The sequence below is a fragment of the Bos mutus genome, chromosome 25, assembly GCF_027580195.1.
Source record: "Bos mutus isolate GX-2022 chromosome 25, NWIPB_WYAK_1.1, whole genome shotgun sequence".
Classification (NCBI taxonomy): domain Eukaryota; kingdom Metazoa; phylum Chordata; class Mammalia; order Artiodactyla; family Bovidae; genus Bos; species Bos mutus.
This window is the reverse complement of record NC_091641.1, coordinates 2,098,443-2,111,644: the sequence shown is the minus strand read 5'-3', so window position 1 is coordinate 2,111,644 and position 13,202 is coordinate 2,098,443. Positions and strand designations below refer to the sequence as shown.

The following is a 13,202-nucleotide window of genomic DNA, read 5'->3' as shown; positions in this document are numbered from 1 at the left end:
CGCTCGCCGTCCCCCCGGAAGTGGTTGCCGCCGGCCCGGAAGAAGAATCCGCAGTCCAGCGTTCCCTTTTGGCGCACCCATGTGGGTTCATTCCCGTTTGTGTTCTGGGTAGGTGTTTATTCTGTCGATGCTGTAAGAGTTAAGTTGAAGTGAAACCGTTTTTGTCTCCGCCCCGCCCCCCCTCAGATTTCTGCCCTGGCTGAAGGCGAGGGTTGCGTTTTTGAAGAAAAATGAAATGGAACTTGTTTTGTGTGAAAGCGATTGTGAAGGTGCAATGGAAGGCCCAATGTTTGGGGTGGTTGTGTATTCAGTCAGGTAGCTTGCCCGTTTTCATAGTCCACAGGGTCCCACCACATGTTTGTTGGTCTTTTTAGATCCCCGTTTGAGAGACGTCAAGTGACTTTGTGCCTCTCACGACTTCTTTGCCTTCAGGGAGAAAGATAGCTGCAGGTGGCGAGCATGGTGTGTGGCGAAGCGGACCAGAGCGTGGCCTTCTCCCCACAGTGCCTGGTCCCAAGCCTCGGAACTCAGGGCATCGCCCTTGCCAGCCCTTGGGATTCACTAGGTTTGGAGGCCTGTGGGTTGTGGGAGCTGGAACCGCTCGTGACTTCTGATACTTGGAGTTCAAACCCTTGCAGCAGACCGCACGGCCAAACACAAGACTTTAGTTTAGGTTGCCTTGTCTCTCACAGATTAGGTGTGAAAATAGGACCTCTTATCCAACTTAATAGAATAGTCCTTCATGTTTCGGGAGGCAGTGTTGGAATCTGGGCGTGAGACTGAACTGGGTACTTACTCTAGCTCTGTCACTCCCTGGGCGGAAGTTTCCAGTCTCTGTGTCTAATATGTAAAATAACTAATAGTAAATGCTTTTCTAGTAGAAATTTCACTTTAAGAATAAAATGAGTGGGAATTTCCTGGTGGTCCAGTAGTTAGGACTTGGTGTTTTCACTGCCTGGCCCCAGGTTCAATCCCTGTTCAGGGAATTAAGATCCAAAAGAGTTAAATGGGACTGTGATTGTAGGTATAGTAGCCCCAGCCCTTCAGATCAGATCAGATCAGTCGCTCAGTCGCGTCCGACTCTTTGCGACCCCATGAATCGCAGCTCGCCAGGCCTCCCTGTCCATCACCAACTCCCGGAGTTCACTGAGACTCACATCCATCAAGTCAGTGATGCCATCCAGCCATCTCATCCTCTGTCGTCCCCTTCTCCTCCTGCCCCCAATCCCTCCCAGCATCAGAGTCTTTTCCAATGAGTCAACTCTTCGTGTGAGGTGGCCAAAATACTGGAGTTTCAGCTTTAGCATCATTCCTTCCAAAGAAATCCCAGGGCTGATCTCCTTTAGAATGGACTGGTTGGATCTCCTTGTAGTCCAAGGGACTCTCAAGAGTCTTCTCCAACACCACAGTTCAAAAGCATCAATTCTTCGGCACTCAGCCTTCTTCACAGTCTGACTCTCACATCCATACATGACCACAGGAAAAACCATAGCCTTGACTAGATGGACCTTTGTTGGCAAAGTAATGTGCCTGCTTTTGAATATGCTATCTAGGTTGGTCATAACTTTCCTTCCAAGGAGTAAGCGTCTTTTAATTTCATGGCTGCAGTCACCATCTGCAGTGATTTTGGAGCCCAGAAAAATAAAGTCTGACACTGTTTCCACTGTTTCCCCATCTATTTCCTATGAAGTGATGGGACCGGATGCCATGATCTTTGTTTTCTGAATGTTGAGCTTTAAGCCAACTTTTTCACTCTCCACTTTCACCTTCATCAAGAGGCTTTTTAGTTCCTCTTCACTTTCTGCCATAAGGGTGGTGTCATCTGCATATCTCAGGTTATTGATATTTCTCCCTGCAGTCTTGATTCCAGCTTGTGTTTCTTCCAGTCCAGCGTTCCTCATGATGGACTCTGCATGTAAGTTAAATAAGCAGGGTGACAATATACAGCCTTGACGAACTCCTTTTCCTATTTGAAACCAGTCTGTTGTTCCATGTCCAGTTCTAACTGTTGCTTCCTGACCTGCATACAGGTTTCTCAAGAGGCAGATCAGGTGGTATGGTATTCCCATCTCTTTCAGAATTTTCCACAGTTTATTGTGATCCACACAGTCAAAGGCTTTGGCATAGTCAATAAAGCAGAAATAGATGTTTTTCTGGAACTCTTTTGCTTTTTCCGTGATCCAGTATGTGTTGGCAATTTGATCTCTGGTTCCTCTGCCTTTTCTAAAACCAGCTTGAAAATCAGGAAGTTCACGGTTCACATATTGCTGAAGCCTGGCTTGGAGAATTTTGAGCATTACTTTACTAGCGTGTGAGATGAGTGCAATTGTGCGGTCGTTTGAGCATTCTTTGGCATTGCCTTTCTTTGGGATTAGAATGAAAACTGACCTTTTCCAGTCCTGTGGCCACTGCTGAGTTTTCCAAATTTGCTTTCACAGCGTTATCTTTCAGGATTTGGAATAGCTCAACTGGAGATATTCCAAATAGCCCTTAATTGTTAATTAAGCCCCAGCCCTTAATTGTTATTCAACAAGATTGCTGTCATTACTCGCTCTTGAAAGACTTCCTCAACTAGCTTGCTTTAGTGTATGACAGTCTTTTGTTAGGAAGACATGTTTTGACATTATAGTAATAATTTTCAAAGAATTTTAAGGTAGCAAAATCTCCTTTCCCCCTTTTATTGCCCCAAAGTCCATGGAAACTTCTACAAAATAGACACAGAGCTACCCTGGTTGAATGTGAGGCTGAGTGGTAGAAATGATACCTAAGAAAACCTTCTGCTGGCCTTTTCCAAGAGCTGCCCCTCTTCCATCTCTGTCTCCTTGAGGGGCCCGAAAGCACTTGTACAGGACCCTGCAGCTCCAGGGAGCGTAATTTGAAAACTCCAGGTTAAAGAATTCCTTCCTTTGTCCCAGAGCAAATGCTTTTGGAAGAGTGGTAGAAGGAGCCTGGGGCTTAGGTTGAACAGCCGAATTTTAGTTCTGATTTTGTCACTTGCCATTTATATGACCTTTGATTAATCACTTAACTTCTTTGAGCTCCAGGTTCTTCCTTTGAAAAATGAGATTAATACCTACCTCAAAGGAGCACTGCAAATATTACGTTAGATGACACAAATGAAAGTACTTTCTAACGTGCAAAGTACAATTACAATAAAAATGTGGTAAGATAACATTTTATTGCATTCTCTCCAGCATGCCTTTACTTCCTTGTTTACTTTGCATTCTGTGCCCCAGTCAGTCAGTTGCATTGATCACCACAGGAGAGAGATGATACAAAAACAAAATGAACCAAACAAAATCAGAAATCGAAATGCTTTTTAAGTTTCAAAAGCTAAGGAAGCAAGAAGGCTTAGATAGTGATGCATCCTCCTTTTTCACAGTCATAGGGTGTGCGTGGGTGGGAGGTGGGTGGAGTAAGCGTGATAGACACTTAGGTGTGTTTCGAGGTCTCAGAGGAGAGAGGGTGTAGATGTATACTTTGCTCCTTGTGGAATGGGGAAAGTGGCAGGTCTTGCAGAGTGCCCCTCTGTGTCAAGCGTGATGCATCAACAGTGGAATAAGCCGTGGCCACATGAATGTCTAGGCATCTAGGCAGTAAGTGGTACTTGATGCAGGAAGCAACTAAATGTTTTACTTGCACACGGAAGTAATTCAGAGAAAGCCAGACCTGAGAGGCCGTAAGATTAGAACAAAAAGAAACTAGCTGTGGCCTAGGTGGACCCACCGCTGAAGTCCAGGAGACTGGAGAGGAGTGAGGTTGACTCAGTGGTCACTCGTATGGACTAAGCACCAGATACTCCTTTCCCATGCAGGGCCTCGCGTTACCCACCTCTTCTGTCAGCTAGGGAAGTAAGGGTGAAGAGGAGGCTGGATTATTGACCTTGTCCTGAATTATGATTCTGTCTCCCAGCAGGACGAGATTCAAATCTAAGTCCAGTAACAGAAATAGAAAAGTAGATCCAAATCATTAAAAAAAAAAAAAAAAAAAAAGGGAAAATTAGATCTCTTGCACGAAGAATTTGTGAACTCAGAAGCAGGGGACCAAGATGGAGATGTAGGAGGCTTCTGATCTTCCCTCCTTCCCCAAATGTAGTGAATGTACAGCTACACACAGAGAAATTTCATCTGAGAGAAATCCAGAGACCAACTAAATGTGAGGTGAGACTCATATGTGAGGTGAATGAGAAAATAGCCACAGCAAAATGGATAGGAAAGTCTGAGCCTCACCCTCTGTGCAGCACCATACAACTGGGAGGGAATCTCCACCAGGGAAGCCCTGGTGGACTCAGATGGTAAAAATCCTGTCTGCAATACAGGAGAGCCGGGTTCGATCCCTAGGTTGGGAAGAACCCCTGAAGAAGGGAATGGCAACCCTCTCCAGTATTCTTGCCTGGAGAATTCCATGGGCAGAGGAACCTGACTGGGTACAGTCCCTGGGGTCGCAAAGATTTGTCCAGGACTGAGTGACTAACACACGTACCCACCCCCAAGGAATGGGCCCTCACGTTACTTGGCTTTGATAGTCAACAGGGTTACTCAGAAGTTCAACGCACATAGTCAAAAAAATTTTAATAGGTTCGAGAGCACCCCCTAGTGGGTGTATACCTGGACTCAGTGCCAAGGGAGTAGGCTGCTCTGACTGTATGAATTTCACTGTCCTGAATCCTGAAAGAATATCATTAAGGTAACATTGGACTTAAACTTCATGTTAGACGAGATGACCCGAAAAGACATACAGAGAACATTCTATTCAATAGCAACAGAATACTCATTCTTCTCAAACACACATGAAACATTTTCCAGGATAGATCATATGTTATACCACCAAGTAAGTTTTAATAAACTTAAGAAGATTGAAATCATATCAAGCATCTTTTCCACTGACAAATGGTATGAAACTAGAAATTAGTTACAAGAAGAAAACTGAAAAAATCACAAATACGTGGAGATGAAACAGCATGCTTTTGAAGGACCAATAGGTTAAAGAAGAAATCAAAAGGGAAATAAAAAATCTTGAGACAAATGATGATGGGAACATACTATACCAAAACTTAATTGGATGCAGCAAAAGCAGTTCAAGAGGGAAGTTTATAGCAATAAATGCCTATAGGCAGAACAAAGATTTCGAATAGACAATCTAACTTTAAATCTGAAGGAACTAAAAGAAAGCAAACTAATGCTAAACTTAATAGAGGGAAGGAAATAACAAAGGTCATACTGAAAATAAATGAGATAAATACTAAAAAGACAATAGAAAATATCAGTGAAACTAAAAAAAAAAAAGTGAAACTAAGAGCTGGTGTTTTTAACAAGATGATTAAGATTGACAAACTGTTAGCTAAACTAAGGAAAAGAAAAAGGACTTGAAGTCAGAAATGAAAGAGAAGACAGTACACTGATAATGCAGAGATACTAAGCGTCACAAGAAACTACTATGAACTGTTTTACATCAACAAGTTATATAAGCTAGAAGAAATGGATAAGTCACTGGAAATACATAGCCTACCAAGAGTGAATCATGAAGAAAGAATCTGAACAGACTAAGTACTCATTTGGAGATTGAATTAATAATAGAAACCTCCCAACCACAAAAGCCTAGAACTAGATGGCTTCACTGGTAAATTTTACCAAAATTTAAAGAATTAATACAAATCCTTTCCAACTCTTTCAAAAAATAGAAAAGAGGGAAACACTTCTAAAATTTTACAAAGCCAGCATTATCCTGACCAAAAAAGATACTACAAGAGAAGAAAATGACAGCCAATATCCCTGCTGGACGTATATGAAAAAAAAAAAAAGAAAAATTAGCAAACTGAGTTCAACAGTACATTAAAATGATCTTATACCATGATCAAGTGGAATTTATTCCAGGGATGCAAGAAGGGTTCAGCATCCACAAAATCACTGTGACCTCCCACATTAACACAGTGAAGGATAAAAGTCATATAATCATTGCAATAGATGGAGAAAAGGCATTTTACAAAATTCAACACCCTTTTATGATTAAAAACTCTTAACAAATGGAATATAGAAGGAATGTACCTCAACATAATGAAGGCCATAAATGATAAAACCCCAGCTCACATCATGTTCAACAGTGAAATGCTTAAAGCTTTTCCTTTAAGATCAGGAACAAGACAAGGATGCCCACTCAAATCACTTTTATTCAACATAGTTGTGGAAGTCCTAGCCTGAGCAAGTAGCTCAGTGTTTCTTTTTGTAAAGAAATATAAATGTATCCAAGTCATAAAGGAAGCAATAAAATTGTTGCTGCAGACGACATGATATATGTAGAAAACCCTAAAGACTCTACCAAAAACCTGTTCAGTTCAGTTCAGTTCAGTCGCTCAGTCGTGTCCAACTCTTTGCGACCCCATGAATTGCAGCACGCCAGGCCTCCCTGTCCATCACCAACTCCCAGAGTTCACTCAGACTCACGTCCATCGAGTCAGTGATGCCATCCAGCCATCTCATCCTCTGTCGTCCCCTTGTCCTCCTGCCCTCAATCCCTCCCAGCATCAGAGTCTTTTCCAATGAGTCAACTCTTCGCATGAGGTGGCCAAAGTCCTGGAGTTTCAGCTTTAGCATCATTCCCTCCAAAGAAATCCCAGGGCTGATCTCCTTCAGAATGGACTGTTTGGATCTCCTTGCAGTCCAAGGGACTCTCAAGAGTCTTCTCCAACACCACAGTTCAAAAGCATCAATTCTTTGGTGCTCAGCTTTCTTTACAGTCCAACTCTCACATCCATACATGACCACAGGAAAAACCATAGCCTTGACTAGATGGACCTTTGTTGGCAAAGTAATGTCTCTGCTTTTCAATATGCTATCTAGGTTGGTCATAACTTTTCTTCCAAGGAGTAAGTGTCTTTTAATTTCATGGCTGCAATCACCATCTGCAGTGATTTTGGAGCCCAAAAAAATTCAGTGAAGTTGCAGGATATATAATATCAATACACAAAAATTAGTTGTGTTTCTATACACTGACAATAAAATACCAGAAAGTGGAATTAATAAAACAATTTATAAGTATAAAAAAATAAACTACTTAGGAATAAATTTATCCAAGGTGAAAGATCTGTGTACTTAAAATTATAAAACTGGTGAAAGAAATTGAAGACAAAATAAATGGGAAGATATTCTGTGTCCACGGATTGGAAGAATTAATATTGCTAAAATGTCCATGCTACCAAATGATCCATAGATTTAGTACATTACTGATCAAAATTCTAATGATATTTTTCATAGATACAGAAAAACAGGGAAATACAAATCAAAATCACAATATCACCTAACACTAGTTAGGTTTATTTTTAAAAAAGAATAAGAGCAAATGCTGGCCAGGGTGTAGAGAAAAAGGAACTCTGCTGCACTATGAGTGGGAATGTAAGTTGGTGCAGATACTATGGAAAACAGTATGGAGTTTTCTCAAAAAAAAAAAAAAAAAAACAGGGAGAAGGAAATGGCAACCCACTCCAGTGTTCTTGCCTGGAGAATCCCAGGGACGGGGAAGCCTGGTGGGCTGCCGCCTATGGGGTCACACAGAGTCAGACATGACTGAAGTGACTTAGCAGCAGCAGCAGCAGCAGTAGAACTTGCAGGGCAAGGTCTGTATTTCACTGGTATTATTTGGCTGCAGTATTTGTTCCCTCTCTGGGAACTACAGATGTTATGCTTCAAGTGGATGCTCTGACTAACTTTACTCAACAGGCTTTACAAGATTCTCAAAAAGCTATTTCAGCTCTTAATGCTGAACAAATACAAATTAGAAACATGGTTTTACAAAACAGATTGGCCTTATTCTGACAGCTGCACAAGGAGGAACTTGTGCCATGATTCATACCCAGTGCTGTACATATATACCTGATATGAGCACTAATGTTACTCACTTTACTAAACATATGAACAAAATGATTCCGGCTATGGATACTCCTGAATCCTCAACTGCCTCACTTTGGGAGATGCTAACTAGTTCCTCATGGTGGAAAACTATCCAAATTGTAATGATTTCAATTGCTCTGTTTTTGCTGTTTTCTCCATCCATCTGTAACTGTGTAGCTGGATTTGTTTCTAATTGCATGACAGCTTTTAAGTTACAAAAAACAACAACAACAACAACAACCGAAAAATTGAACTACCTTGTGATTCAGCCATTCCACTGTGAATATATATCCAAAGGAAATGAAATTATCTGAAAGAGATTTCTGTACTCCCATGTTCATTGCAGCATTATTCACAGTATCTGAGGTGGAAATAACCTAAGTGTCCATTGATGGATGAATGAATAAAATGTGACACATATGTACACAATAGAATATTATTCAACCATAAGAAAGAAGGAAGTCATACCATTTTCATCAATACGGATGAAACTGGAGGGAATTATGCTAAGTCAAATAAGCCAGACAGAGAAAGACAAATAGTGTGTGGTATCACTTTTATAGGAAACCTTTAAAAAAAAATAGAACTCATAGAAACAGAAAGTTGAATAATGATTGCCAGGGACTGGAGTAGTGGTGGTGAAGGAAATAAGGAGAGGCTGATAAAAGCTACAGACTTTTGTTTATAAGATGAATAAAGAACTTCACTGGTGGTCCAGTGATTAAGAATTCACCTGCCAGTACAAGAGACACGGGCTTGATCCTTGCTCCGGGAAGATCCCACGTGCTATATGGGCCAATAAAGCCCATGCACCATGATTACTGAAGCCCACGTGTCCTAGAGCCTGTGCTCTGCAACAAGAGAAGCCACTGCAGTGAGTAGCCCCTGCTTGCTGCAACTGGAGAAAGCCCTTATGCCACAACGAAGACCCAGCACAGCCATAAATAAATAAATGAAATTATAAGATGAATAAGATCTGAGGCTGTAATGTGAACATGGCGACTATAGTTGATAACACTGTAAGTTGAAATTTGCTAACAAGGTAGAATTAAGTGTTTTCATTAAAAAAAAAAGCTAAATGTGAGGTGATGGATGTGTTTCTTACTGGTGAGAATCTTTTCATAACGTGCATACATAACATCACCATGGTCTACACTTTAAATATATGTTTTAAATGTCAATTACACCTCAGTAAAGATAAGGAAAAAGAATCTGTGAGTTCAAAACTCCAAGGGAATAAGTTAAGGCATTGTTCCAGGTTAAGAAGTCACAGTTCCAGGGTGGGAGGTTCTGGATGTGTCCTCACATACGTCTGTCTCCCTGCTAACAAAAAAAGTGAGCTTATAGATGGTCAGACCTGATTAGAGTCATCCTCTTGTTCCTGTTTTCCAGTGCAGTGCCTGCCTTAAAGGATACAGTATGTTGATGGATGAATTATGGAGGTAGGGAACAGGGACAATGGAGAAAGGGACTTCCGTCTTTCATAGTTCTGTCTGCTGCAAGCTGTGCAGACAGAGCTCGGATCACAGAATGATTTGACATTCTAGTGAGTTCTCTCCTCCCTACACTCAGTACTGAGCTCCAAGAGGAAGCTGTTGAGAAGAGGTCTGGGTGTGATACACACATCCAAGGCCACCTGTACAAAGAGCCACTTCCTCCCACTCTGTTGGCAGAAATATCAGACCCCTGAGTCAAGTAATCGACCTTTTTTTCGTTGACTTAGAGCCCAGAGACTGTGTCATTCTGAGGTGACCTTCATCCTGAGGGTACATTTCTCTCCTGCAGTTAAAATTGCCCTTGATTTCCGTCTCTTCCTGTGATCACTTGTAAAGATCTTCCACCTGTAAAGGATTCTTTTATTAAAAAGTGAAAAATCTGAGGTGGTTTGGTAAATCAGTATTGGAAAGTGAGAATCATCTAGGAAATATATATTTATATACATGTATGTTATATATAATGTAATTTCCAGGTATTATGTAATTATGTAATAAATATAATCATATATACAAATATATGTATTACAGGTATTATGAACCAGTGAAGCCTGGTTCAGTAGTCTCTATAAGGCTCTCGCCTTCATCTGATGCTGAAGCTTGAATTCTGCAAAGCATACAGGCAGGAAGGGAAGATGGATGTAAAGAGAGTGAGGACAAGCTGGAGCCCCTGGGAACAGACTGGAACTTCTATCAGTCTCTCACTGCTCCCAAAGCTGGATTTCTTTGTCATAGAAGGAAATGCTTCTGGAGCTGGGACAGAACGAGATCCCCACACCACAGAGCGGAGCCAGCAGGTAAGGTACTCCCACACCAACCTCCAGAGCACCAGTGTCACGGCTGCTTCACTCCCACCCTCCAAATCCCAGGCAGGATGTCTCTTGCTGCCCACCCTAACCGGATGCCTGTAGCCTAAGCAAGATGACAAATTACTAACCTGCCAAACAGTCCCTGCCAAGGTTTGGTACAGTGAGGTGGCGGGTACGCAGTGTTTGCTACGTCTCTGTGGTCTCAGATGTATGTTTGAAATACCTTACAATTTGAGGTGTGAATCTATTTACGTGCATTGTAGAACCCCTAAGAAAAATGATGTCAAAATCCACTCCCTTCCAAAAAAGTTGACTTTTTGAAACCAGTTAAAACATTGTGTAAATGAATAGCCTTTCCAGTGAATAAATTAACAGGCCAGGTGGAAATGATCTTGGTGATTCCAATTTCATCTGTCTTCTTAAGTGTTTGCAAAGTGATACCATACCTTAACATTAGCAGAAGAGATACCAGATAGGTTTTTGCTTGAAATTGGATTCCCGAGCACTCATTACACGAAATTAAACTGTAGTCATTGTGCAGAATTACCTATGTAGCTTGTAAACCTGAACAATTCAACAAATATTTCACATCTTCACTGTTTCGCTACACTTTGTGTTTGAGCTGGAAAGAGCTGCAAAAACCTGTATGTTAAAATAATTGTATAAACATAATGTGCAGAAGCTGAAGCAAAATGCTAATATTAGAAGTATTTTAATAATTTTCTTTAGTCTCAACAATTAAGCACATACACAAAGCTTCCTTTGAGATCATATTCCATTCAATTATAAACTACTAAATTATAAACTCAAATTATAGTTGTACGAAGAGTCAAAGCCCCTGATGCCACCCTGTTTTATAAGCAATTAGGAAAAATAACAGACACCAAGTTTTTCAGCTCTGGGACCTAGTGGGCAATGTGGGCCCTCATTTCGAAGTCAAAATATCATCATTCTACTGCTGAGAACATGCTTTCTTGAGGTGGGCTGTTTGTGTGAATCCTGTGTTTGATTTTCTTTTTCTCTAGTTGCTACGCTCCCCCATTTAGAAGCCTCAAGGCTCGTCTCACGGGTCTGTAATCCTGCCAGCTGGAGAGAGCGGTTGTTAACGTGTTGCTGTATGTTCTTTCACTTTTTTCTTTCCCATGAGGCACATATTGAATAGGAACCACTTAAAAAGGAATTGCTTGGTACAATATTTATATAATGACAAAACTAGGGTAATTTTTGAAAACATTTTCTTCTTTTCAAATGATACTTACTGCTAAAATTTGGAAATGATAATGTTTCTACAAAATTTCAACCTAGATAAATAACTCCCAAAATAAAAAGTGCTAATTCACAAGTGTGTCTGAATGCCTGGAGTTGTTATTACCTGCAGAGTGGAATACCCACCCTCTCCCACAAACACCCCAGATCCGAAGAACACAGTTAAAAATTGCTATGAATCAAGACCACTAAAGATTGTTTCATTTAAGCGTACCAGCTGACACTTTTAGGTGTTAAATACAGAGAGATGGCTCCTTTTGTTTGCTAGTTATTACCATTGACAGAGACTTTGGAATTAAGTTCCTAAGACTGGGTTAGAAAAATGAAAAGGTAATGTAATTGAAATGGGCAAAAATAGTTTGAATTACACTTTTGAAACAGTAAAGCAAAGCAAAGTTTCAGTCTCAGTCGTGTCTGACTCCTTGCAACCCCATGGACTATAGCCTGCCGGGCTTCTCTATCCATAGAATTCTCCAGGCAAGAATACTGGAGTGGGTAGCTGTTTCCTCCTCCAGGGGATCTTCCCAACCCATGGATCAAACCCGAGACTCCTGAATTGCAGGCGAATTCTTTACTGTCTGAGCCATCAGGGAAGCCCTTTGAAACAGTGGAATGAACACAGTTCATGAATAACTGTCTTTCTATGTATGGAAAACATGGCAATTCATCCTTTTGTATCCATCCATCCTCTAAACAATTTCCCTAAGACATTCAGAACATGGCACAGTGTCCCCTGTGAGTGTTAGTCACTCTGTCGTATCTGACTCTTTGTGACCCATGGACTGTAGCCTGCCAGGTTCCTCTGTCCATGGAATTCTCCAGGCAAGAATACTGGAGTGGGCTGCCATTTCCTTCTCCAGGGAATCTTCCCGACCCAGGGATTGAATCTGGGTCTCCTGCATTGGCAGGCAACTTCTTTACCATTTGAGCCACCAGGGAAGTCCCCTGGGTGCTCTGAACAACCCCTCCAGTGATTATTTCCATACAGATGCCCTCTTGACAGAAAAGAAATAAGAGAAGCCCACAGTCTTTACCTTGCGGGGGTGAGGCTACTTCTGCTACTCCAGTGGGTAATGGATTGCTTAGTCAGTTAAACTGTCTAAAAAGCAACATCATTCATTTTGTTTCTTCGAGGCATATGGTGTCCAGAGCCCGAGGGAAGAAGGCTACATGATCACACTGAGTTATTTAAAGGCTCTCCCTTCAGAATTGTTGGGTTGAAAGCCCTTGCTTGGGGAGAGCCAGTGGAGTGAACAGAAATGTCAGGAGGATCAGTGTCCATGTGGTGTAGTGGTGGTGGATTGTTTTAGGGATCAAGCCTCCCAGGGCATCAGGATTGGCCTGGAAGGCCCTCTTGCTGGTACCTGGGAGAAACTGTCACATACCCAGGGAAGCTACAGGTATAGAGGAACTAGCCCAATTCCTTCCAGGAGGGATGTGGAGGAGGAGAGCATGAGGGCACAGCTGTGCAATAGGAGGGGGAACAAGAGAGCTGGCCATGAAGGGACACACTTCCATTCTGTGACCCTCCCCAAAGAGGGCTTCATTTGGGGGCTGGATTTCCCCAGTTTGAGTCTTCTGTAAACGGCCTTTATGGGTTCTGTCCTTTCTACATGACGTGTGTGCGTGTGTGCTCAGTCGCTTCAGTTGTGTCCATCTCTTTGTGACCCCATGGACCATAGCCTGCCAGGCTCCTCTGTCCTTGGGATTTCCACAGCAAGAATACTGGAGTGGGTTGCCGTGCCCTCCTC

General features: G+C 41.8%; 1 long non-coding RNA gene across 2 annotated transcripts; it reads left to right on the top strand.

Moving 5' to 3' along the window:
* The first annotated feature begins 18 nt into the window (after positions 1 to 18).
* On the top strand, positions 19 to 11,511 carry LOC138985567 (uncharacterized). 2 transcript variants are annotated; one of them, XR_011462610.1, is made up of 4 exons: positions 33 to 108; positions 433 to 565; positions 9,908 to 10,173; positions 11,211 to 11,511. It is a non-coding gene; the product is annotated as an uncharacterized lncRNA (long non-coding RNA). The 2 variants fall into 2 exon arrangements; XR_011462609.1 differs by lacking the exon at positions 433 to 565 and having other exon boundaries at positions 19 to 108.
* Positions 11,512 to 13,202: the final 1,691 nt, after the last annotated feature.